The sequence below is a fragment of the Lathamus discolor genome, chromosome 3 (genome assembly GCF_037157495.1).
Source record: "Lathamus discolor isolate bLatDis1 chromosome 3, bLatDis1.hap1, whole genome shotgun sequence".
Lineage (NCBI taxonomy): Eukaryota > Metazoa > Chordata > Aves > Psittaciformes > Psittacidae > Lathamus > Lathamus discolor.
This window is the reverse complement of record NC_088886.1, coordinates 94,844,545-94,868,364: the sequence shown is the minus strand read 5'-3', so window position 1 is coordinate 94,868,364 and position 23,820 is coordinate 94,844,545. Positions and strand designations below refer to the sequence as shown.

Below are 23,820 nucleotides of genomic sequence, written 5' to 3'. Positions count from 1 at the left end.
CAGAAGAAACATGCAAAATAAATACAGATTATACTAAACACACCTTCCCCAAAAACGAATGGAATGCACTAGAAATGTGGCATAAAACTCACATAAAAAATACCAAAGATGAACTCATTAATACAAGTAATCTAATTGCTTTTTAGGTAATGTTACATCTCTGCCAAGAGTCTGGAATGAGAAAGAGAAAAAAAGGCATGAGGAACCATTTGTACTGCTTTGATTTTATAATTTTGGTCTCTTTAGTAGATGCGCTTCACAGGTACTAAATATTTTTCTACAAAGATATGACCAAGTCAGATACAACTGTCTACCTACCTTTAATCTGTGTTCATTTTGATTACATCTCTTTGAGGCCTTCATTTTACAGACAGTTCATTTACAATGCTATGCATTTCAAGGAATTGTCTTATATTAGCTTTTTTTACCTAAAAAGTGGCCATATTCTTTCAATCTCAGTGAGTTGGTTTAGGTTAAAAGAAGCAGAAGAAATAATTCCCTTGTTATTTCCTCGGGGAATATGCAAGCTATTTTTTTGCATTGTATACTTGCCCCCACTCTGAGCACACACACTGCCACAGTTTGCATGCTTCTGTTTTGTTAAGCTCCAGGACATATTCCCCCACTTAAGGACATATTCCCCTTTAAACTATGCAAATCTAAGGAACACAGTGCTTTACTTGGGTTTGATACACAAAATGGCAAGTCATAATAGAAAGCTCTAGGTGCTCCTTCACAGGTAAATCAGAGCTTAACTGCACACATACGCATTACTTGCTGTCTGTGGGAAGCTGGAACAAAAAGAACCAACTTGGAATTAAGACCACTACGAATCTCTTTACAAGAAGTTCGCTGTGCTTATGTAAATTAACTCAGGTAGGAAATAGAGTTGCTAGTCCTGCTTCCCGAATAAGGACCATTCTGCTCTACCAGTGTCTTTAATCCAGTTTAGTTTAGAACAAAGTATAGCAGAAGAGGCATGGGTGCACACATGAACCATTTTCTGCTGGGTAGTGAAACTGACTGCTTCTCAGCTATGACTAGCATACACATCTTCACCCTCTTCTCCAATGTTATTTAAACACAAGATGCTCAAATACTAAAATCAGCCCCAGATGAGCCTCCTGCTATCCTATGAAAAGTCATGCCTGCAATCAGATAAGCTGAGCCAGAAGAGTAGGGAATAATAGGGGCATGTAAACAGGCACTACTGACAAGGCAGTGTTTTTGGCAGAATCTCAGTCAGCAGGACTTGCCTCTCAGCAGCAACTTAGAGAAGAAACTCACATGGTCATAGCTTAAAATCCAAAGCCAAAATTAAGTCCAAATCAAAACTACAATGTAGGCACAGCCAAAATTGTCTCTGCTACAGATACAGCAACTAGAGGAATAATGATTTTTCCTTACAAAGTGAAAGTTGACTCTTGAGATTAATATCTGAGCTCCATAAAGGTGGTATGCATCTTCAGAACATAAATAACAGATCTGAACAGCTAAGTAGATTCCAGGTGTCCTGTCACGTATTCGCAAATATAGAAATTCTCAGTAACCATTCCACATTTACCAGCAATACTGATACATAAATTGAACAGTAGCAACATGAGTTCTTAATAGTTCCTACACCTGTGTATAACATAAATATTATCAAGCTTTTGAGAAGTAATAGCATAGTCCCACACAGAAAAATTGAGCAGATTTCCTACAGAAATTGAGGCTCCCACTTGAAAACGAGTTACTCAGTACTACCCCTTTGCCCTTTTAGCCAGCGGATGCTATTTTTTGAACTGGGAATATACATAAATATATATATTTGTGTGTGCTCGTAGTATTTTTTCCCCTTGAAGTTTTAAATCTCTAACCAGCTTTGATTTAAGAAATAAATAAGAAATAAAAATTGTATCTGTTAAGATAAACAGTCAAAGCGAGAATTTGCTGTTAAGAATTTCTTTCCTTCCCATGCTGCTAACTTGATAAATCATAGGACTTGTCAGCCATGTCCAGGAAAAGTTTTAGGCTGCTTTGACTTGGGAATCTCTAAAGACGACTGTAGGCATTTCAACAACAACACAACACTCTGACTCTCTGAAATGGAAGGAAGAAGCTTCAAAGAATAAAGTGTTTTGTCACAGGAATGTGGCTGCTGTTTCAAGACAGAAATGTTCATTACTGTTTGTAGTCACATTTCAACCTGTAAAGGCATCAACACTCAAAGGCATTTGTACTTTGTGAAGTATAGACACAAAGAAACAGACTTGCATTTAGAAGTCAGAACTACTGCTGCTTGGAAAACTATATGATTCGGTGGCATTGATAGCATTCAGGTTGGTCGAACTCATTGGAACAAGATCATTTAATGATGCATTAGATGTAGACCTTGCTATTATATAGCAAGACACGATCCCCCCGACCTTACCAGCACTGGGGAGTGAGAAAGAGGCTGTGTAGTGCTTTGTTGACAGCTGGGGTTAAACCACAACACTGAATTATTCTTAAATTATTGTTTTTTCTGTAGCATACATCACTGCTTCACTGCTGAAATTACAAAGATTTGGTTTTGTTTACTGCATTTAAAAGATGGACATGTCGCTTTGTTTGACAAAGGGTGATAATAGATGTTATCTCTCTGAGGTAGCATAAAGTTAATACAAAACATACATTAGCATTCTATTTGTGGCTAAAAAGAGGCACTTAACAATCTGACTTCTCATATTCAAAGACTTATAATTTATGTTTCATACTCCTTTTTCCACTGTCCTTAACTATTAGGTAGATTTATCATTTAGTTGATGAAAGTCTGGGGAGACATGCAGTGGTTATTTCTTACCTATGGGATGATTATTTGTTTTTAATGTGATGAGATGGGTTCATGGGTTCAAGTCTTCTAATGAAAAAAAAAAAAAAATTAATGGAACTTCCGTATCTTTCTTGGTAAAATCACTTTTTACATTGTATTTTCCTATAAACTCTGATAAACATTACAATGTTAACAGTTTTCTGTCTCAAAAATAGCATCTTTTTTGTTATACTCCCAAGTTTATGCTTTTAAGTAATATGTATCTGTAAATGCACATTTTATTTATATCAGATTTTACATTATTTTTTTAAGCTGCTTTCTTCACTATATGTACATGTTTTCATGGCTCATAACCATGAAAACATGGTTTATTCTTCCAGCAATCTTACTGCTGGTTTATTCTTCCAGCAATCCTAGAATCACAGGAGTTTTCTCTACAGTTTTCTCTATACAAATAAATAATTTGGGGTTTGCATTTATTATTCAGTAATGTCTTGGGCAGTGATTCATGGTGGGGACGGGTAGGATGACATTTCAGCTCAAAATTATTTCTTATTGGTACATATAAAGCTTTTGAACTTGACATAACTGAAATCCTGACAAGCCTAACTACAATTTATTAAATTAGGTACAAAACTCTCCATTCTGCACTAGGTGGGGGGAGCATATTCCTCCAAAAATAGTGATGTCCAACTATCTGCCAAGACCTGACTACTGAGAGCAATTTCTAGCTTGAATAATAGTAGGCATTTTCCGAAGCCAATTGCTACTCTGCAGTTTGATCTTAATTGGGAAAGTAAATTTAATTATTTCTCTCCCGAGATGGAATTCAGACTACTTATGTATTTCCAAATATGAAAGCAGAATATTAACTCTGGAAGTTGCCTCCCATCAAACCTCAACACGTTGCCAGTGACACATCACAGCAACCCATCACAGCTTACTAAGACTCACCATACCAGACAGACTGCCTATAATAAGCATAGTGGGTTTTACTCAAAGGATTTACAGCAAGGTTTATGGGAAATTATTTTCTACTACAATGAGACTTTTGATGAACAATAGCTCTTCAACTCAGGAGTATTATCTCCAGAAATCTTATTTGCTTCACAGACTATGAAGGTTGTACAGCAAACAGATCAAAGAAGTATTTAAACTATTATTCAAGAGTCTGTGACACAGTTTTAATATTTTTAATATTGTTAAATAAAATTAATTTTTGAAATATTTCTCATGACATGTAAATAAACTGAAGAATTTTATTTGTAAAACATTAATAAAAATGTGTCTTGTATAATGTTAAATACTATTTTCTGTTGACATTTATCCCCATCCCTGGATGTGTTTAAGTCAGGTTGGATGGGGCTTTGAGCTACCTGGTCTAGTGGAAGGTATCCATGCCCATGGCAGAGGTGTTAGAACTGGATAATCTTCAAGGTCCCTTCCAACCCAAACGATTCTATGATTTAGCAAACATCATCCATGACCACTATCAACTCTGAAAGGACTCAGTCATATATTTGTTTGAAAAACTGGTGAGGCTATTCTATTATGAATTTCACTATGAGAGAAAAATCACTGAGAAATACACTTTTGCAAACAAGCCAACTGATAATTAGGTGACTTCTTGAAATCTTTAGTATTAACAGCAAACGGACTTTCGAGGGTATCTTGACACAGTATACCTTTGAAAAAAACACTATTTTCTGTATAATTTTTCTGCCCTTTCCCCTCACCCCCAACAGAACTATCTTACAGACCACCACAAAGTTATTCCTATTCAGTGAAATTGTTATGCAACTACTCTAAATTCAAGTTTATTTACATAAAGGATACATAATCCAAAATCTAACAACAGTACTTTAAGCAGTTAATATGATTAATTAACTCATCACCTGATGCTGAAGTACAAATAACCTGCAATTACTAGCTTGTTAAATACAGATGGATTTCCTGGAAATACAGGGAATTTTGTGTTTGGTTACTTTAACAAAACTTAATCATAGGTAGAAAAAAAGAAAAATGAGGGACAATCTTTGACAAAAGGTGAATTTGTGGGAGATATGAAGGTCACTGAAGAAATATTTAGGAAAAGTGACACACTTGAAGGACTGAAAAGAAACATGAATGTAATAACATCATTGGTGAAAAATTATGTGTTAGTAATGCAAGCATAGAGTAAGGCATCTCTTTTCTCTTAATGAGGGGCAGGAGGGTTTTTTTTCCTTAAAATGTGAAGATTATAAAGAAACATTGAATCTTAAGAAGAGATCCTGCGGAGTTTTGCAAAATCTTCAGAAGTTGTGGAGGCATGCAAGTGTAAGACAATCTGTGAACTGTAAGTGTTTGATAATATTCTTTGGCATCTTTTCATATTTTTTAGTGAAGTTTTCTATAAAAGGCAATCATTATTGCTCACTTTAGCTGTTCTGAGAATTTCAATTCCTGTTTGTATTTAAAAGGACATAATGTAAATATTTGTAAATAACAAATAATTAAAAAAATAAAAAGGCTGAAAATCCTATTGTATTTAAGAATTCACACAGCATGATGATGTATGGAGCCTTTTAGCTCTTGATCTACCACTTGGATCCATCACCAGATCTCTAAGTGGGCAAGATCGCAGTACATAACTCTTCATGGACCTTCACCATCTCTACACATTATTGAGAGTATTCCTAACTGTTCATTGCTTGACCATTAGGTTTTTAACTTTTCCAACAGAGAAGCTAAGAACTGAGCTGACACAGCACTTACAACTCCTGATGGTTTTACCAATATAGGACACAGTACCCCAGCAGACCCCATGTATACAGATCAGGAATAAAATGGCATTAGCCATCACATGTATGGACTGAATATCTAACTCCTCTTTGCAATGGTACCTGTCCAGTACATCTCAAAAGATGTGAATTCATTAGACTGTCTTGAAATTCCACTATTTTTGAAATTTAGAAGCAGCAAGCAATGCTTTAACTCCAAAAGAGAATCTAACCTATATTGGATAATGTCATCCAACTAACTGATCTCCTTCTATGTGCATTAAAAGGCTGTATTAATATTACACTTGGGGCCACTATAAATGTCTTACATTGCACACATTTAGGATACATCAAAGTTTTATCACAGTCATTACAAAAATGTCTCTTCAAACTATTTTTACACTAATAAGATGGTCTTCAGTTGAATAAATTGCAGTTACAGAGTGATTACCACTGTTACAACTTACATTTAGTTCACAGGTTAGTACAGTGATGGATAACATGCAGAGAAAAAATTGATGCATGATTCAACTTTATAATTTGTCACTAACCAGGTTGATTTAAGTCATAAGTAAAAGTTGAAATGTCAAATCTACTTGGAAGATATAAGGCAACAGACATTCCACTTGCTTCTGAAGTGCACAACCAATAACATACTATTACTTATGCAGACAGGGTAAACACATTCTCTTAGCCCACACTGCAACATATTTTGTCTCAAATTAGCCAGTAAATCACTACTGCAAAAGCTGTTAACAATCATAAAGCCTTTTGAGTTTTACAAGGTGTTCGTAATAGGCCATTCTATACGATTTATATGAAAAACATGACTCAGGTCTTCAAATGCAAGTATCTTTGGATGTGGGGCTTGCTGTGTGACTTTTGTTATCTTTGAGATTACACGTAAAACTTAAATCTTTCTTAATATTAGTCAGACAAATGCAGTGATAAAAACACTCAGAAGAGTTTCTATTAAAAACATGCTTAATTTTGTTGAATGAGTCTTACACAGAAATTCTGTCTTTTAAATGGAACTTAAATAGGTTTCAATACTAAATAGGATTAAATTCACCAGGAAGTACTTCAAAACAGACATAAGCAGTTATAATCACCAGTTATGTGGATCTGGGGAAGCAGTTCTTTAAAATACAGAATTTGTTAACTAAATTGGTATCCATTAAATTACATTTAACAGAAGTCTATGACTTTGCCAAATGAGCGTTAACTTGGTGTATTTTAACTGTTGAAGTGGTAAAGAAACAAAACACTTCTTTAACTGAATTCTGCTAGGAAGGTTTCAGAGAGGGCTTTCCTTCTGTTTAACTTCTCTTTAATGGAAACAGTTGCATTATCTAAAATTTTCTTAGCTTCATTCAAGATGATGTACATTTCTGATCCCACAAGATAAACTGCTTTACACTTCTAGCTTCCTCCCATCCAGTTGAGCTGTGTCTTTTCTATGTTTTTCCTTTGTACAACTTTTTTCTATCAATGCTTCTCAAATCAACTTACAGACATGCTGTTTTAAACAAAAAGGAAAAGTGGACTTAACGTTAAGATTTTCCATCACCTCCTCTTCACAGCTACAGCCTGGTTTCACTTCTCAAGAGCAGCTGCTGCAGTTCTAGCCTAGTCTATTTATTAGCTATCAAAGCGAAGCTCTAAGTTGATAAAACTAAGCAGATCTACTCTTTACAAACTGAATTACTATATTTTAGAGCCAGTTAAAAAAGAGAGAGAATTAGAGAAATAAAAATAAACTTTTTCCTCTGGAAGAACCTGGACGTATGATTGTACCAAACTAACTTTAGAAGAGCCCAGAAAATTAAATTAAGCTAAATAAATTAAAAGTTAAAATTCTACACTTGCTACTTTGAGACTTACTTACTTCCCGTAATGACCTTAGTTAGAGAATCAAATACAAACGAAAAATAGAAAAAAAAAAAGCCCAGTTAACAGAAGAAAACTCAAAAGGAACTAAGAGAGGAGTTAATTATAAAACTGAAAACATACCAAAGATTCAGGGATAATAAATATATAATATTAAAGGAAACGGTTGTTTTGGAGGGCTGTGGTTGGATGGTTTCTATAAATAGATATCCATGCATGCAAATGCTTTTATGCATATGTCATATATGTGTGGCATATATGTCACATATGCAGTGGCATATGTGACTGAACCCAAGTGTACTTGCCCCTTATATATGTCTGCAAGAATAACCAGAAAGTTATGCTTCTACCTGGGAGATTTGTCTCCAGTGTTGCCAGAGATCTGTGCTATGCATAAACACACCCTGGATGTTTTATTTATTCTAAAAGCTATCAGCAACACAAGGAATCTTGAGCCTGCTAAGTGTTGGACCAGTAGCAGAACAACAGTTGCCAATAACACTACTTTGATACTGGTTCACTCCACTTCTACTGTGTGCGATTTGTCTGTGGCAAATATTTATAGATTTACAGATAACTGCATGAATCAAATATGAATCATAAGATACTGCTGAATGAAAGCCATAAAATCATGAATAGTATGTATTAAAGAAGGAAAAAGAAAAGAAAAAAAAAATCAGCATTAGCTGCTATACAACCTCAGACCAGCATTGCTCCATTAGGTATAAGAGTCAAAGCAGGGCTGGCTGTTGATAACCTCGTCAAGGGCCTGCACACACGGGAAACAGCTTCAATGTTATCAAACATGCTAATCTGTCTCAAATCAAATAGGCAATTACTTTGCTACTTCCATGAATTCTGAGGCAAGTATAATTTGATAGCTAGACATTAATAAACCTGTTTCATGGATCTTACCACTATCTGATTAAAAAGCTTTTTTTTACTTAAAGTAAATTTAATGTTATTAAATAAAGTAAACTCATATCTGGCTAAATAGGCTTCAAGAGTGCTAATCTTAGCCTAAAGCATTCTAATTCTAACTCTTCCTCAGTAGGTTATATCAATATTTATAAAGATGTCACATGAAGAGCAGATCTGACACAGGGCTTTAAAAGACTTCTCATCATGTAGAGAACTTGGAGAAAGACAAGATTTTGTGAAGACAGTGAAGCTCTTAGCCCTCAAAACACCCTCTTTTAAATCCCAGAAGGCTGGTAATAGCACACAAACATATGTCTGAATCTACACAAGATTTGCATCAAGGCTGTGATACCAGCCTTCCAATAGTGATATCTCATGCTCCACAGGCTGCCTTATAAGATTCTCTTCCTACCTGGCCCATCATCTTTTCTTGATAGACAGCTTTTTCCATGCCCCTAACAAAGGAAAAAGTCATTATGCTATTTTTTTCTGACTTGTTTCTGAGGGGGGAAGAAAAAGCACTGAAAACCTACATGAAAGACAAACATGCAGTCCATTCTCCGTTTAAACAAATAAGTCTTTGCCAATACAAACTGCATCAGAAAAGTAAGTATTTCTTTGAATAGTGCAGAAAAGAAAGCATGAAAGCCTGTCTCCACTCATAACACAGTTTATTTCTAGCCATTGCACTGCAGGCAGGATTTTCCTACAGATACAAAGTCTAGGCCTGGAAGATCAGCCACAGGAAAAGCAAATTATTTATTTTATTCCCACTACAGCAAGTTTCTACCAACTAAAACTATTCCATCACACCAATATTATAGGCCAGAAAATGACAGACCAGCAGTTTAAGCTCTTCTCCACCTTGACATCAAGTACCTATCATTTATAATTTAAATGGCATATTAGTATTTGATTTGACTATTTCTGTAAGAGAGCAAATGAAAGAATAATATTTTCTGCCACACAGAACCAATATATTGTGTATCCAGCTAAACACTAGCCCAGATAATTCAGTGTTTTCATTATTATTATCAGTAGAGGGATTAGAAGGGACTACTCTCATCTTCAAGTAACTATAGTATAGGCAAAATCTTCAGTTGAACCATTTCTCCACATAGAAGCCAAAAGAAGATACCTAATTTTTCAAATTTGCCGTATAAATTTGTCTATCTACATACATTTTGACATTCCCTGACTGAAAATAAACTTGAAATTAACTTCCATGATCACTGAATAGTCTACGTTCCAACATAGCTGCTTTGCAGCTGTAAACCTGCAAAGAATATTAGGTATGTGCCTTTCTCTCCCAGACCACACAAGCCCTCATGTTAACTTCACTGTATCAATATTAGACAAGATTTATAGGGGTCGAATTAATGCATTTTAAGTTTAATTAGAGATCCATAAATTTTCAGTAGCCCTGCTTCAGCCAGCAATTGTTGGTTTCCCTGCATTCTGGGCAGAAGGTAGAAGGCCAGACCGTAAAGGACAAGACAACCACTGACTCTGTATACAGCAGTTTTTACAAGCCAAACCCTATTTCACTAGGGGTTTATTCAAATCAAAAAATAGATTTCCCACTTGCCAAAATATGACCTCAAGAGGACAAACCAAGTAAGTTCTCTACCAACAACATATCTATTCATTTCTGCTCGGGGGGAGGTGGAGGAGAGGGTGGAGAAAAAGAGCACTTCACATAAACAACAATTCTTCAGTGGTTCTTCCAGAGAAACCAATAAACATGCGGGTGAGAAAAAGACCCCAAAACTATGTTGCTGTTGCCTTGAAATCAAGAAGCTGTTATGAAAAAATCAGATCTCTCTAGTTGCATGTCCAAAAATAAATCAGGAAAATAAAATCCATTCTATTCTTTTTCTTTTCTTACTTAGCAACTGTCAATGGCTTTGAAGCAAAGCTTCCCAGAAAGTTAGGTATGTCCTCTAATCAGAAGCCATGCACCATTCTGGCCTGGTACATGAACTCAGTTTAAAGATATTTTTCTATTCACAATCTGAATTATTTTCTCACCTTGTAAGATTTCTGTGATGTCAGAGATAAACAATAAAATCTAGAGTACTGCTCCTATCAGTGAGTTACCTGTATAGCTGCTGCTGAAAATCTTGCTAATGCAATATTTCTTTACATTTAGAGAATGACTGCTTGGTTGTTTTGAAACATGAATCATGTGTGCAGACATTTGAATGAGTTCTGCTTTGGAAAGACCATTTGACATGGCACAGATCTATGTTTGTTAGCTGACCACTCTTTCAGCATCTATCCTACAAGAGTAAAAGTGGATTCAAAGGTTTTCTTCGTACTAAAAAAGAATTTGGTGCCACATAATACAGTGCTTTTGCCTAGTCCTGTTATAGTATTCCATCCTTCAAAATTGCACACTTCTTTGGCTTGTTATTTAGAAGTAAATAGTACCGTAGAGTCTTATTCAGACCATAAAGATATGAAACATCATCACATAAGAAAAAGGGAAAAAGCTGGGGGACATTATGCAAAACCAACAGTTATAAATTTAAGCAGACCTGAGGCAATGGATTAATACTGTGGCCTGTTAGACATCTCTGTAACAATACGCAACATGAAACAAGGCACAAAACTGCAGCTAAAACGCATTCAAAGTGAGCATGTTCTCCAAGAATAGCTCTAAGACCCAGCGCCACCAGTATTTTATGCTTTATGTTCAAAAATCCAATGGACTTGACCTGTACCTAACTGCAAAACATGCAAGTGACATCCTATTTCAAACTCAGGAATGCTATTTTTCCATAGAACTATGTACAGTTTCTTCCAGTTCATGCTTGATGGGCATGACAAGAACAAGTAAAACAGGAACACTCATTGCCTCTACCACTCCGCTCTTTTTCCTAGAGAGACTGCTTCTCTGGTATTAGTACATCCACCTTTCACATTGAAACAAACATTTAGTTCACATTTCCTCTTGCAACTAATAATGATAACAGCCTGATCGCTTACTCCTATTTAAATGTTTTACATAAATTTCCAACTCTTGGTGATTAGGTAACATTAGGACACATGCTTAGTAGAAAATTACAAAAACAATGCAAAGAGCAAAACTATTATTTTCATATACATGCAAAATGCAACAGTGAGACTCACAAACACTGCCTGGTAGCAGTATAATAGCAGGGGAAAAAACAGGAGAATGCAATAATAAGAGACGACAATAATTTACACACTTATGCTAGAGTGGATACACCTCCTTGCTTACAAGAATTACCAGTTAAACTCAGCCAAATTCATATCATACTACTGAAGCAGGATCCTGACTCCACAACATGACTGCAGATAGTTGTGTATTTCAATAAAATGTTTTCTTCCTCATTCACATACTTTCTGTATGTATTCACACTAATAGTCCTTTTGATAAAACCCTCCAGGAAACAATTAACTTTAATAGTTCTTCTGCAGCTAAAGCAGCACAACGAGGTGGCAAATATGAATGAGCTTCCTACAGCAAAACTTAAGTCTTCAAAAGAATTATAAGAAAAAAAAAAGATTACAGGTTCAGCACTGCTTCTGGGGTGTAATGTTTATATGTGATAAATGCATCAAATCCCCTAAAAACTATGCCCATTGAAACTTCATATTTAGGCTGATTTGCTTTTCAATTCATATAGACAGCACAGTTGTGTACAATCTTTAAACAAGTAAAACCACAGAGAAATGCTGAGAGACTTAAGAGAAATAAAAGCATGATCAGGTAGCTTGTAATCTTCCTTTCTCTTATTCTCCTCCCTATAGCTGCATTAAATTGCCTGTTGAGAACAATAACATACTTGTGCTTTTATACGTAGAATGATTTGTATTATGTAAAGATTTGGCTAACAGAGTAAAGATGCATTCACACTGAGTTGGATTACATGCTGTTAATAATTTTCTGGATGCTCTAGGGGACCCATAATTCTGGAGGACTACAGATTAGCATTTGAATATATGCCTTGTAATACATCTCAAAGCAGACTTTTTTAATTTACTTCTTGCCATTTTTCTAGAACCACACTAACCAGAAATGAAATCACTGAAAGCATTTTGGAGGAAAAAGTATACCACGATCAAGTTTTTATCCCCCGCCCACATACATTCTTAAAGAGTACACAGAAAATCTGCCTTTTCCCAACTCCCACACCATTTCAATAGCTTTCATTAGAATGTCAGACTACCCAGAATATGTGATCAGGCTTGCAGTACTGTTCTATGCATGCTGAATAAATGGATAACTCAGCAAGCAAACCAGAATCTGTTGTTCTGAATAAAAGCTCAAGCTATCTAGAAAGCTGGTTTTACTGTGGGCTAGCTTCTCTTTCAGAAAGTAATTTTAAAATACATATTTTATAAAATTAATAAAATCCCTCACACTGCAGAGAAATACCTGTCAAAATATGCTAGCATTCTTTTCTTATTGAGTATAAACTTCAGCATACACCAGTCCTGTATTTCTGTTTTCACAAAACACTGAAGTCTTTTGCTCACCATTTACTAAACATTGAAATGCTTTGTAAGCTGCATATGTCTTTTCATAGTTTTTGAAATACTTACTACTTCAGAACAGTCTAAAAGTATATTCTCACACAAATTCAACTGGGAAACATACTACAGTGTTTCTTATTTAATAAATGATTTTTCTTAGCATTATAAGGTTCATCTAGCAAGTCCACATTCAAGGGACAAAATTTATTTTTCATGACCTTTGGTCCTGAGTTATAATTAGTTGTCTGGTCCCAGTTGTTTACAGTGTAAACAAAGACTGATAAACCCACACTGGCTGCATGTATTTATTACATTACAACACAGCTGCCAACTGTCTAACCGTTCTAATAAAAAACTATTTTCTAAGGTTTATGTTTTATTGCATGTATGACTCCCTTATTGGTTAGCATTTTGGAGTTGTGGAAAAGGTTATGAATTTAGAAACTGACTGCATTTATATCATATTTAAAACTTAATGCCATTTTATTAAAGACATATGGGCCTCCAAAGTACACATATTAAATGTCATGTAAGAAAAGTAGCAGTTTAAATCATGGTCAAATTCATTTTTGACGTGACTCCTGAGGCTTCCCAAGATCTGAACTATTTCTTTGTAAATCTGGCAGTTTAACCACACTCATAAATCACTTTCAAAGCATATTATTTCTTAATTTTACTGCATTAGAGAGCATTTGGCCTACACAGTGAACTGTTTGTAACCGTTACGTGAACAAAGTTGTATATTTAGTCTTACAATGTGGGAAGAAAAAAAAAAGTCTTAATTTCTCAATCCTGAATTTACTTCTTATTTTAACTCAAATGATACATTTCCTAATGAAACTTGCCAGAGTAAGATATATAGGAAAGTTTGCTGTATTGATGTTAAAAGAAATCTTAATCTCCTTCTGCTTCAAGCTCATAAATTAGAAACACAAAGGCAATTGTAATTTTATCATTAAGCAAATATGCCACAGGTTCTTTTACAAGAAAGAATGCTTAAGGTTTTCAAGCCCCACCAAGACTGAAAGAACAATGAATCACCTTTGGGACAATGCACATGCATTTACTAGGTATGTATAGTGATAAAATGCCATTTGATACATTAGAATTGAAGCATACCTTAAATACACTTAAAAATTATATGCACTTAAGGACAGATTCCCTGCCAGCTAAAGTGACAAAAAAACCTAGCTCCAAAACAGATCATTCACAGAACAGGATTGAAAGCAATGCTATTTTTGATAAATTATTGATATTTTCTTTACCAGAGAAGTTCTTAATGGCAGAGTTAATTACAATTTGTATGTTTTGAAATGCATATTTTGTCCTCAGATGCTGTGAATAACAAAGATAATTTAGGACAACAATTTATTTCTTCAAACAGAATACAAATCCTCAGTCACAAATGTTTTTGAACTTTCTGTGCATAACCAAAGTCACCAAATCTTTAATGTTATATGTCAGCTCCATTGTCTGAAAAATGGGCAAAATGTTCTTCGGTTAAGGTTTAAAAAATAAAATAAAATTTAAAAGGTGGGTCTGTAAAATGGATATGAAAGATTTTTTTAAACAAGAAAAAAAAGTAAAATAGGGAATTCAAAGTTCAGAGAAATCACAACATGATTTTGGTAGAAGACATGTCAAGAGCTTTAAAGGGTGTTTGGATCAGGATAAGTTTGTGCATGCTTTTCACCTAAATCAATAGAGATTCCAAGTGTGTGGAAACTGACTGTATAAAGACTATTATTACACTGCCCTAAAGTCTATTCAAAATCTGTTGCTTCATTCAAACTGGGTAATATTTTCAATGGCAAGCCTGATTACGACAAGCTATAATTAGCTCTGTATTTTTTAACCAGGCACAGAATTCAATAAATTATTCTCACCATATTTTAACATGATGAGGTTAGCATCAGTTTCAACTAACATTCATGAACTGGAACCAGAATCTGTAACTTCAATATGATTTTAAGGAAGCAGATGAAACTGTGCTGTGACCTTTTTCTTTCATGAAAGGAGCAGTTTTAGAAACTCGGGCAGAACAGTTCAGGATTTCTTACAAAATAGCCCTTTGGCCTAAACATTACTGGTAAGGGTGGAGACAAGGGGAGAAATATTAGTCCTTCTCTGAAAACAAATTATTCATTCTTTTTCCTGAAGTAACTCATAAACCAGCTACAAAATAGTCATGTTCTTAGCTGCGAATGATGATTGGCATCCTTGAGCTTTCAGAAGATGACCTCATCACTATCAGCCCTATCTGCCTCTTGGATCACATTCTGGCTGATGTTTGTGCAGGGGAAGATTATTATTATAATGCTCTGGTGCTCTTTTGCAGCACATGGTCGCTCTTTCAGCACGACAGGAAAGGCAGGATTCAGCTACTTACACACAAGCTGCTTCTGCTGTAGAAGCCTCCCACAGTGGCTCCAGAAAAGTTTACATCTTCCATAGATACTTAACTGCCATCCCTACAGGTATCTGCTTTAAACTTTAGGGTTTAGACAGTTTGGGGTTCAGATACTTCAGGGTATCTAAAACGACACTAGACTGATATTTTTAGGTGCTTATGTTGTTTCCAAAGAAATGGAAAAGTACCATGAAATCCAGAAAAATTACCCTGTAAAGACTGGGGAAACCCTTCAGTAACTTAGATCCTAGGATTTGCCAAGCATAGAAGAGACTACTGAAAAACAGAAGAGTACACAGTGATGTACTGACAACAACTATAAGAATCTAAGATGACTTGCAATTACTCATTTCATAGATGTTAAATTGCATATGAATGTGCAATTTAACAAATCTTATTATATAAAACTCTATAAACCTTTAGCTTTTTTTTTTACCTTCTTCAAAATACTAGAAACCTAAAACTATGTGGCAACACAAGTTGGTGTGAAAGAACAGGTCATAATAGTGAGAGTGTGATATACAAAAAAAAAAAAAAAATATTTAAAGGTTCACACAGTGTTCGTATACATGTGAGAATCACCTTTCCAAAAACATACATTATAACCTCTGCTAGGGAGAATGCCAATGAACTTGGTTAATGTAAAATACAACTGTTTACATCATGATCTCCCTGACAGCATGTTGTCCCTTACTGCAAGACACAATTATGGAAAAATCACAACCACAAATTATTTTTGTCTTCATATGTGTGATGACATTTATCTCTAACAGCTGGTGAGCTTTTGATGGGTCAGTGAAACAGTGAAGCCAGGTCTTAACACAGCATACATATGTACCGCAAAGCTTGCTGTGAACAAAAAATAAATAAATAAATAAATAAGTAAAAAAAAGTAAAAAAAATCACGTGTGGTAACAGCCAAAGAATAGTCCCAGAGTTTTGCCAACTCCATATCAAGCATGTTTGGGTTTGTTGAGGTTTTTTTCGGGTGGGGAAGGTCTTTTGACAAAACGTAACATACAAACTCTTGCACCTAATATTGGTGTCATCTGATTATGAGATCCACTGCGTTAGTTTTTCTGAAAAGAGCCACAGAAGAGTTCATTGAGGTCTGCTTGTACAGCAGCAGTCTTTTAATTTCAAAAAGAAAACCAAACAAATCTTACAGGATAAAATTCTAGCCACATTGATCCACTGGGAATTTAAACCAATCATAATTCTTGCCATACTGTCTGATAACACAGTATTACGTTCTGCTGAATAACATTTTGTTAAGTAGACTGAATAGGCTGATCACAAGACAAAAGCCAGACCATATGCTTGCAGCATCTACAAACTGAAGTTTCCATACTTTTGAATCCATGAAGAGAACAGTAACAACAAAAGAAAGTATATGAAATAACGGCAGTAATAAATAAGTCATGCTAACTTCTTCAATTAAAAGGATGTGTTAATGAGATGCAGTACCTATTGCCATTCATCAGAGAACCTCTAAGTGTTTTACAAATATTAAATAAGTCTTACAAAGGGATTAATTTGCTCACTACTACTGAAAGACAGACACCTTTCAGGTGCAAAGTAGCAGCTGGTTAACTAGCACACTGCAACACTACATAACAGTTTAGGGCATAAGGTGGAGAAGAATGCCTTAGTAAATTGAGACTGCAGAGAAATCCATGGAGGCAGAATGTAATTACCTGAATTGGAACCAGGCCAGGGCTCCAGGAGTAACACCCCTTCCTATCTGAAAAGTGCACTGGGATCATTAATAGCTAAAAGGACACTGGCTTCATGGCAATCATACTCTTTTTTTAAAGGGATAATATTACAAAAGAGACATCACCTTTTGCATTATGTACTTTCAATAGTAGTTAGATACTGAAATGTAGTCCACATAATGCCTGTCCAAAGAACTAAATCTATATCAGTTTTTCAGGAATTATCACCACAAACAATGAAGATGACTCTTTCCCCCTATCCTAACACATATTAAACACACTTGTCTATTCTTCCAGTTTGACAGCTGGAATTACAGCAGGCTAAGCAAAGAGGATACATTCCCTTGCTATTCCAGCAGCTGCATATTTGCAGCTTAGTCCCCATTTCTTAAATTCATTGCATTTCTCAACTCCCTTTAAATGTCTTTGCTTGCAGATTCAACTACTGAATGCAAGCTTCTTACTTTCTGAGCTCTTTGTAGCTTGGATTCCTATCTTCACCTTTACTATCATAACTTGTCTTCACTTCTTCTGTGGATACTGACCCTTCTCTTCCTACTGTTGGCTACTTCTTCCCAAGCCTGCCTTTCAGTTTGCTTCAACACAGTTGACCTTGCAGGCAGAAGGGCAACTCTTTACCAACTGGCCTTAGTAGGCTGCTCTAGATCCCATTATTATTTCCACATTTTCCAGGAGCAAGAGCTTCCTCACATGATGCACAAATTCACAGCCAGATCAAATATATTATTAGGTTTCTTCACTAGGATGACATGCTATGTAGCAATGCAACACTGGTCTGCTACTGAACACAGGCAAAGACAGTGGGATCTATCGCACAATAACTTGAACCAAAGAAAGGAATCTGCGACTGTTCTTCATTCGCACGTGCAATTTGATATATAACCAAAGGAAATGTAAAAGAAGGCATCACAATATTGATAATTACTGAATTATTTCATCCAAAGATTATGTTAGGCAAGATCCAAACTACAGTAGCAGTGCTTGCTCACCTGTATCGTTATATACTGTAACCGTATGTTCACAGGTCTACGTATCTTTCATCACAGTGTTTCACAGGTTCTTCTGTGGAGTTCTATAAAACTCCATTAGCTGTTTGATAAACTAGCAGCTTCCTGCTTCTTAGTCTAGTAATATTACTTTTCAGTCACATCGTTAATCCCCGTATCACCTGCGCAGCTACAATAATTAGATTTCCCATTTCTTAAAATTTCATGTTACTAATTTACCCTACAAGCACCATGAGTTGTGATAGCAGATATGACCTCTCAATACTAAATCAAGACATATCCATATTTTGGCAATTGGTTTTTTATTGCTACAAAAACTGAGGACAGCTTTGTAAAGTTTTCTGAACAAGGTATTTATTAATGTAACAGCTCAAATTCCATTTTTGGATTCACTATGCTTTGTGGTGAGTTCATGCACACAAATGCATATCGTTGCTCTTACTGCAATGTTACTATCATGGGGACATAGAGATATTCTCAGAGACAGAAAGTTAAAAAGTACTATTTGGTATTTCAAGAATTAGATCATATCCGAAAGTTTCTTCTGGTCTTCTTTACAACCAACTGGATAATAGAAACATATAAAAATCTAAGCTTCCAAATTAAATTAAAAAAATTTAAATGTGGATCAGTATACCATAAGGAATCAGAAAACAGAATGAAAGACATAAGATAATCTCCCAGTTCTACAACACCTTGATCACTTCTTAACATTGGAACTTCACAATGCTTATCTTATTTTTTATTCTACCACATTAACCATTTCACCTATTCCCTGCAGGCCAAAAAAAGGCTTATTTCAAGATGCCACGCTCCAGGTTTAGGCAAGTAAAACCCACCATTTTAGGAAAAAAAAATGCAAATGTTATTTACACACAATTATTTAATTTTTTTTTTAAGAAAAAATAAATTTCAATATGTTTGCTTACATTGGTTTTGGATCAAGGGATTTGCTTTAGACAATGGGATTTTAAAAACAAAAATTTCTAAATGACTGAACTTAGGTTTGCCAGCTTAGGTCTAGCAAGCACCACTCTTGTATCTGACAGATCCTACTCAGCAATGTTTTCTTTTAAACCATCAAAGTGTTCATAGATAGAAGCATAAATTCCATATTATTTTTTTTTATTATTTTCTATTCTTCTTTTTGATGGGTCATTAAGGCATTATAAGCCAATCAAATTATGGACTTCTGCTTAAAATATTAAACTTTCCAAAGAGCAAAAAGGAAACTTCAGTTTGCCAAAGAGTAGCATGACTGCTACAATGTCTTTGAATTCAATATTATTTACTGCATCACAGTCTAAGCTGGAGTCTTAAATTCATGATGTTGTTCTGCTTTAGTATGTGAAACCTTGATATCTGGTCAATAAGAAACCCTATTATATAGAAGATCTCTTATATCTTACTAGCTAGCAGCTCATTGACATAATGATTCTTTATACTTTAAAAGCCCTTTGCTCTCTATCTACTCCTAATGATGTATGTTCATAAGTCAAGATCTCTACACAACAGTGTTGGAAAAAGTAAAAAAAAAAACCCAAACAACTGAGCAATGCAGACGTTCCCCAAAGATTTACCTTTGCTCATCGTATTTACTTCTTAAAACTAGAGCCATTTGCCTAATTTATAGAGGGGGAAAAAAGGGTTCATGAGATGCTAATGCCTTACCTAAATTCTTGGAAGCAAATAGCATATATCAATTGAAGAAAAGTATGATTCTTGTTAAACAGTTAAGGACAAAAAGTACTAAAATCACTCCATGTAACAGTGTGAGCAAGAATCACATACACTTAATACATCAAACACAGATATTAGACTTAGCTTTCTGGTTAAGCATCTCCATCTCAGCTCCTTAGAGAACAAATGATATGTCAGGTTTCATAATTATAACTTGTGATGAAACAATGCATCTAAGGGTAATAAAAATCAAAATACCTATACTGCCATCTTTTGTCGTACAGATTTTCCCTTATACCCAGTGGACAAGATGTTCTTGGTAAATTTGCACAAAAGCAGAATGACTCCACATAATATCGTCAGATACTTAGAAGTATACCTGCTGATGTCTAGGTTCTATAAGATGTAAGAGTATTACATATGACTAAATGCACGTTGCTTGCTTTCGCCACTATAAATCAAACTGATAAAAATGCTAACCTTAAAAAACGCAGTAAGCTAAAAAATAGTTGCTGGGTAGAGGGGTTGCAAAATACTGGGAAATATATGTATCGTATAAAAGGAAGTGCACTGACCCATGTAAAGCAATATTTAGACACTGCGGTGTGTATTCATAGCAACACACTTTAGATATAATGAAAATATCCACATTTTATCATCTAGATTAAATGATCATGAAAATAGACCTATAAAATATAAAAATATTATGTGCTTTGATATATCATAATTTCATTTTGGTTATTTATATCATATGAATGTAAAAATATGGAGTCTTAAAATGTATTCTCAAATCACATTCTGGTTTGCATCTCTACGTTTTAAAGACGAAGCAGTTAGAAGCACAATTTATATACCTGTAAAGCAAAAAAAAGGTTACAGTTTTAAATAATTATGTCAAGAAATGACAACTGTACTCTTTGTAGAAGCAGGGATGAATAATTACAAAGCTGGGACATAATTAAGCAATTTTGACTGTCGTATTCTTGAGCTGTCTTTCTGATGTGAAGTGCTGTCATGCCCAGAAACACACTTCACACTGGACAGGCATCTTCCACTTTGATCTACACTATGCCAGTGAAATGAGGTCATGGTCTGGTCATTAAACAAGGCTGCCTCATCTGGCTTAGTGCCTCTTATCCAGCCAGGTTTACCCAATCTTTATTAAAATCAGGCATGATACAATGTTCAATATTTTGACAAAATAAAACATAAACATCACAGAATAATGAAGTTTAGCTCACTTACATAGTGAGATGGAACACTGCATTGTAACATTAACCTGTTTTCTAATAAATGACTGCATCTTTCCATAAGACAGTCATATCACAAACAGATGCATTTTAAACAAAGGATGAAATGAAGCAAAGCGCCAGAAAGTACTCTGTTCTGCTAACCCCCCCCCCCAAAAAAAAAACCAAACAAACCCAACCAAATAAGGAAAAATGAAAGTAGAAAAATTTATACAAAATAAAATATTTATGACTTAGCGATGACTGGTGATTGCTAGATACTTTTGCATTTGAACAAACACAAGCTAGTCAGATGGAAATTTCTTGCTTTTATTCTCATTTTGTGTATTTTTTCTTGGTGGGGTATTTTGCTCTCCCAAGTATTTCATGTCAAGACTAAAATGAAAACGACTCACCACATCGCAGCCTCTTTAGATCATCAGTGCTTTTTATGCTGAATAAGCCATATCATCTCCTACTTACCATAATGGGGAAAAAATAACAAAAATAAACAACCTAACTTAAGATTTTCTGATTTGTGGGGGGGAATGGGGAGGGCTGTTTGTGTGTGTATTTTTTTCGTTTTTTTCTGAAAAAGCAACTCTGATAGGCTTACTGTTGTTACTACATCTGGCAGAATAACATTTCCATGTGGCATCCACCAGCATAAACACTAACCACTCCAACTCTATTCCTGGCAAGCAGAGGCTGACACAGTGACACTATATCGGAGGAAAGAAAGAAAACATTCTTAGGAAGCTCACTATCAGAAGGGTCTATTATCACTAGGTCAACTTCTGAAGGAGTTTTCCTCATAAACAAAACAGGATATGCTGCAGCCTTCCTCTTAGTTTGGATCAAGGTGCATTCTCCTCTAACTTGTTTAAGAAAGCTTGGAATATATTATCGCTAGCTATCTGTTAAATTTTGCTGAAGCTGGTCAAAAATATCAACAAACATATGGGAGAGGAACTGACGAACAGAGCGCACGAGATTCAGAAAACCTGACGGCTGAAGAATAAAAAATATTATGTATTCAAAATGAAACATATGATAGAATTTGAAAGTACAGTTATTGCACACACCATCTTTGTGATATATAGAGGAATGCTGCTTGGTCTTTGAGTATAGCTATAAATAGCTGTATGTATACATATCTGCATCTAAAAACATGCAGAGAGGACTCTATGAGTGTTCCTCAGGCATAAAAAGAGTTTGCATGCATGCGTAATAAAAGCATGAATATCCTAGGAAACAAGCACAAATTCAAAACAATTTTAAGAGGTTTATAATATCAGCTCTGCATCCAATTTAATATTTATTTTAAATTAGCCACTTCTGAAATATGTATATAATATTGTATGATAAGGGTAATTTTGTAGCACCTTAAAAAGCATTAATTCATTCCATGGAAAGCATTTACAATGATTTTACCATCAGCAATTTGTACCAAACCATTTGTAAAGAAGAAAAAAAAAACTTTAGTGTGGCAATAACAACAGTAAATTTGAGCCTTCTGTAAATTTGCTGAAATAAATGTATGTTTTAACATAAGACTTAGTGGGTAAATAATTCAAAACTATACAAAAGGTTCAATTACATATATAAAAGATAAAGACATTATCCTCACATTTGTGAAGTAAATTACCCTTAGCTATTGACTGGTTTCATCTAGAAAAGAAACTTCAAATTTAAGAAACAGACACATTCTTTTCTCTCTAACACTATTGAGGTGGTCAAAATTCAAAGAGCTGCCTCTGACATGAAAAAAAACAATCTAATTGCTAATAAAATTAAAAAAAAAAAAAAAACAAACAAAAACAACTTCACCAGATCCAAAATCTAATTAGGTAAGTATTCTAAAAGAAGACAATGCATGTATGCTACATCTAACACATTTCTGCTGCTGCATTTGGCCAGATTCAGCAAAGATAGCCTGCTGTGAATAAGATATCCACAACAGATTAGAAATAAATTATTTCATTTATTACATATATGAAGCTGAAACAACTAAAGGCAGTGGTAAACGATCTATCAAAGCTATGCAAGTACCAGAACTGTTAACATTTTTGTAGTTATAAATGAACCAGCCTGAATTAATTTGTTTTGCACTTCATGATAATGCACTTATCTAGCGACACTGTTATGCTTCCAAACAGTGTATTTCCATAACTGCTACAATGTCATTCAGCATTATTGGAAATCTGCAATAAATTATTGATGTTGTATTTTAGAGAACAAAACAGCAAACAGAAAGCAAGTAGACTGAAAACTTGAGTGAAGTTTTAAGAAAGATCTGCATCACTAAAAGACTCTGCAGCTCAGATTGCTCTTATTGTGTATCGATCAGCAATGGAAAAAGAAGGTAAAGTGGGGAATTCACATCGCATTCTGTTTGCATCAGCAGTATGCAGTACGCCCAGAGTTGATGCAAGTAGTATCAAAAGCTCAGATTACGGAAAATATCTCTCTGATTTTGTCAATGCTTATTAGCAAGAGACCACATTAAGTAACATCACTGAAAATTAGAATCAGCTGGTCCACTAAAAGCCAATAAACACTATAGGTGTGAGCTCTGTGGTAGACATTTGTGTTTAACATACAAGGTAGGGGACAACTTGTCAGAAAAATTGCATTCTTTCCCAAAAGTATATCATACAGTTGTATATCTTTAGACAGGGTAAAAATATCCTTTTAAGCTCAGTGACACTTATTAGTTACTTTGTTATATGAAACAGAGGTTGGAAAACAGAAATTTGATAAATATAACCACAGTCCATTAACCAAATGTAATAGTAAAGCTTGATATTAAAACACAGAAAAATTACTAAGGTCCCTCACCTGACCACATTTACCAGTCCTTTCATTTGAAAGATTTTGTC

The 23,820-nt window shown here is 34.9% G+C and overlaps 1 protein-coding gene across 1 annotated transcript in view; it reads right to left on the bottom strand.

Annotated features, from left to right (window-relative positions):
* LRMDA (leucine rich melanocyte differentiation associated) overlaps positions 1-23,820 on the bottom strand; it is a 682,486-nt gene that overhangs the window by 267,816 nt on the left and 390,850 nt on the right. The window lies entirely within an intron of this gene.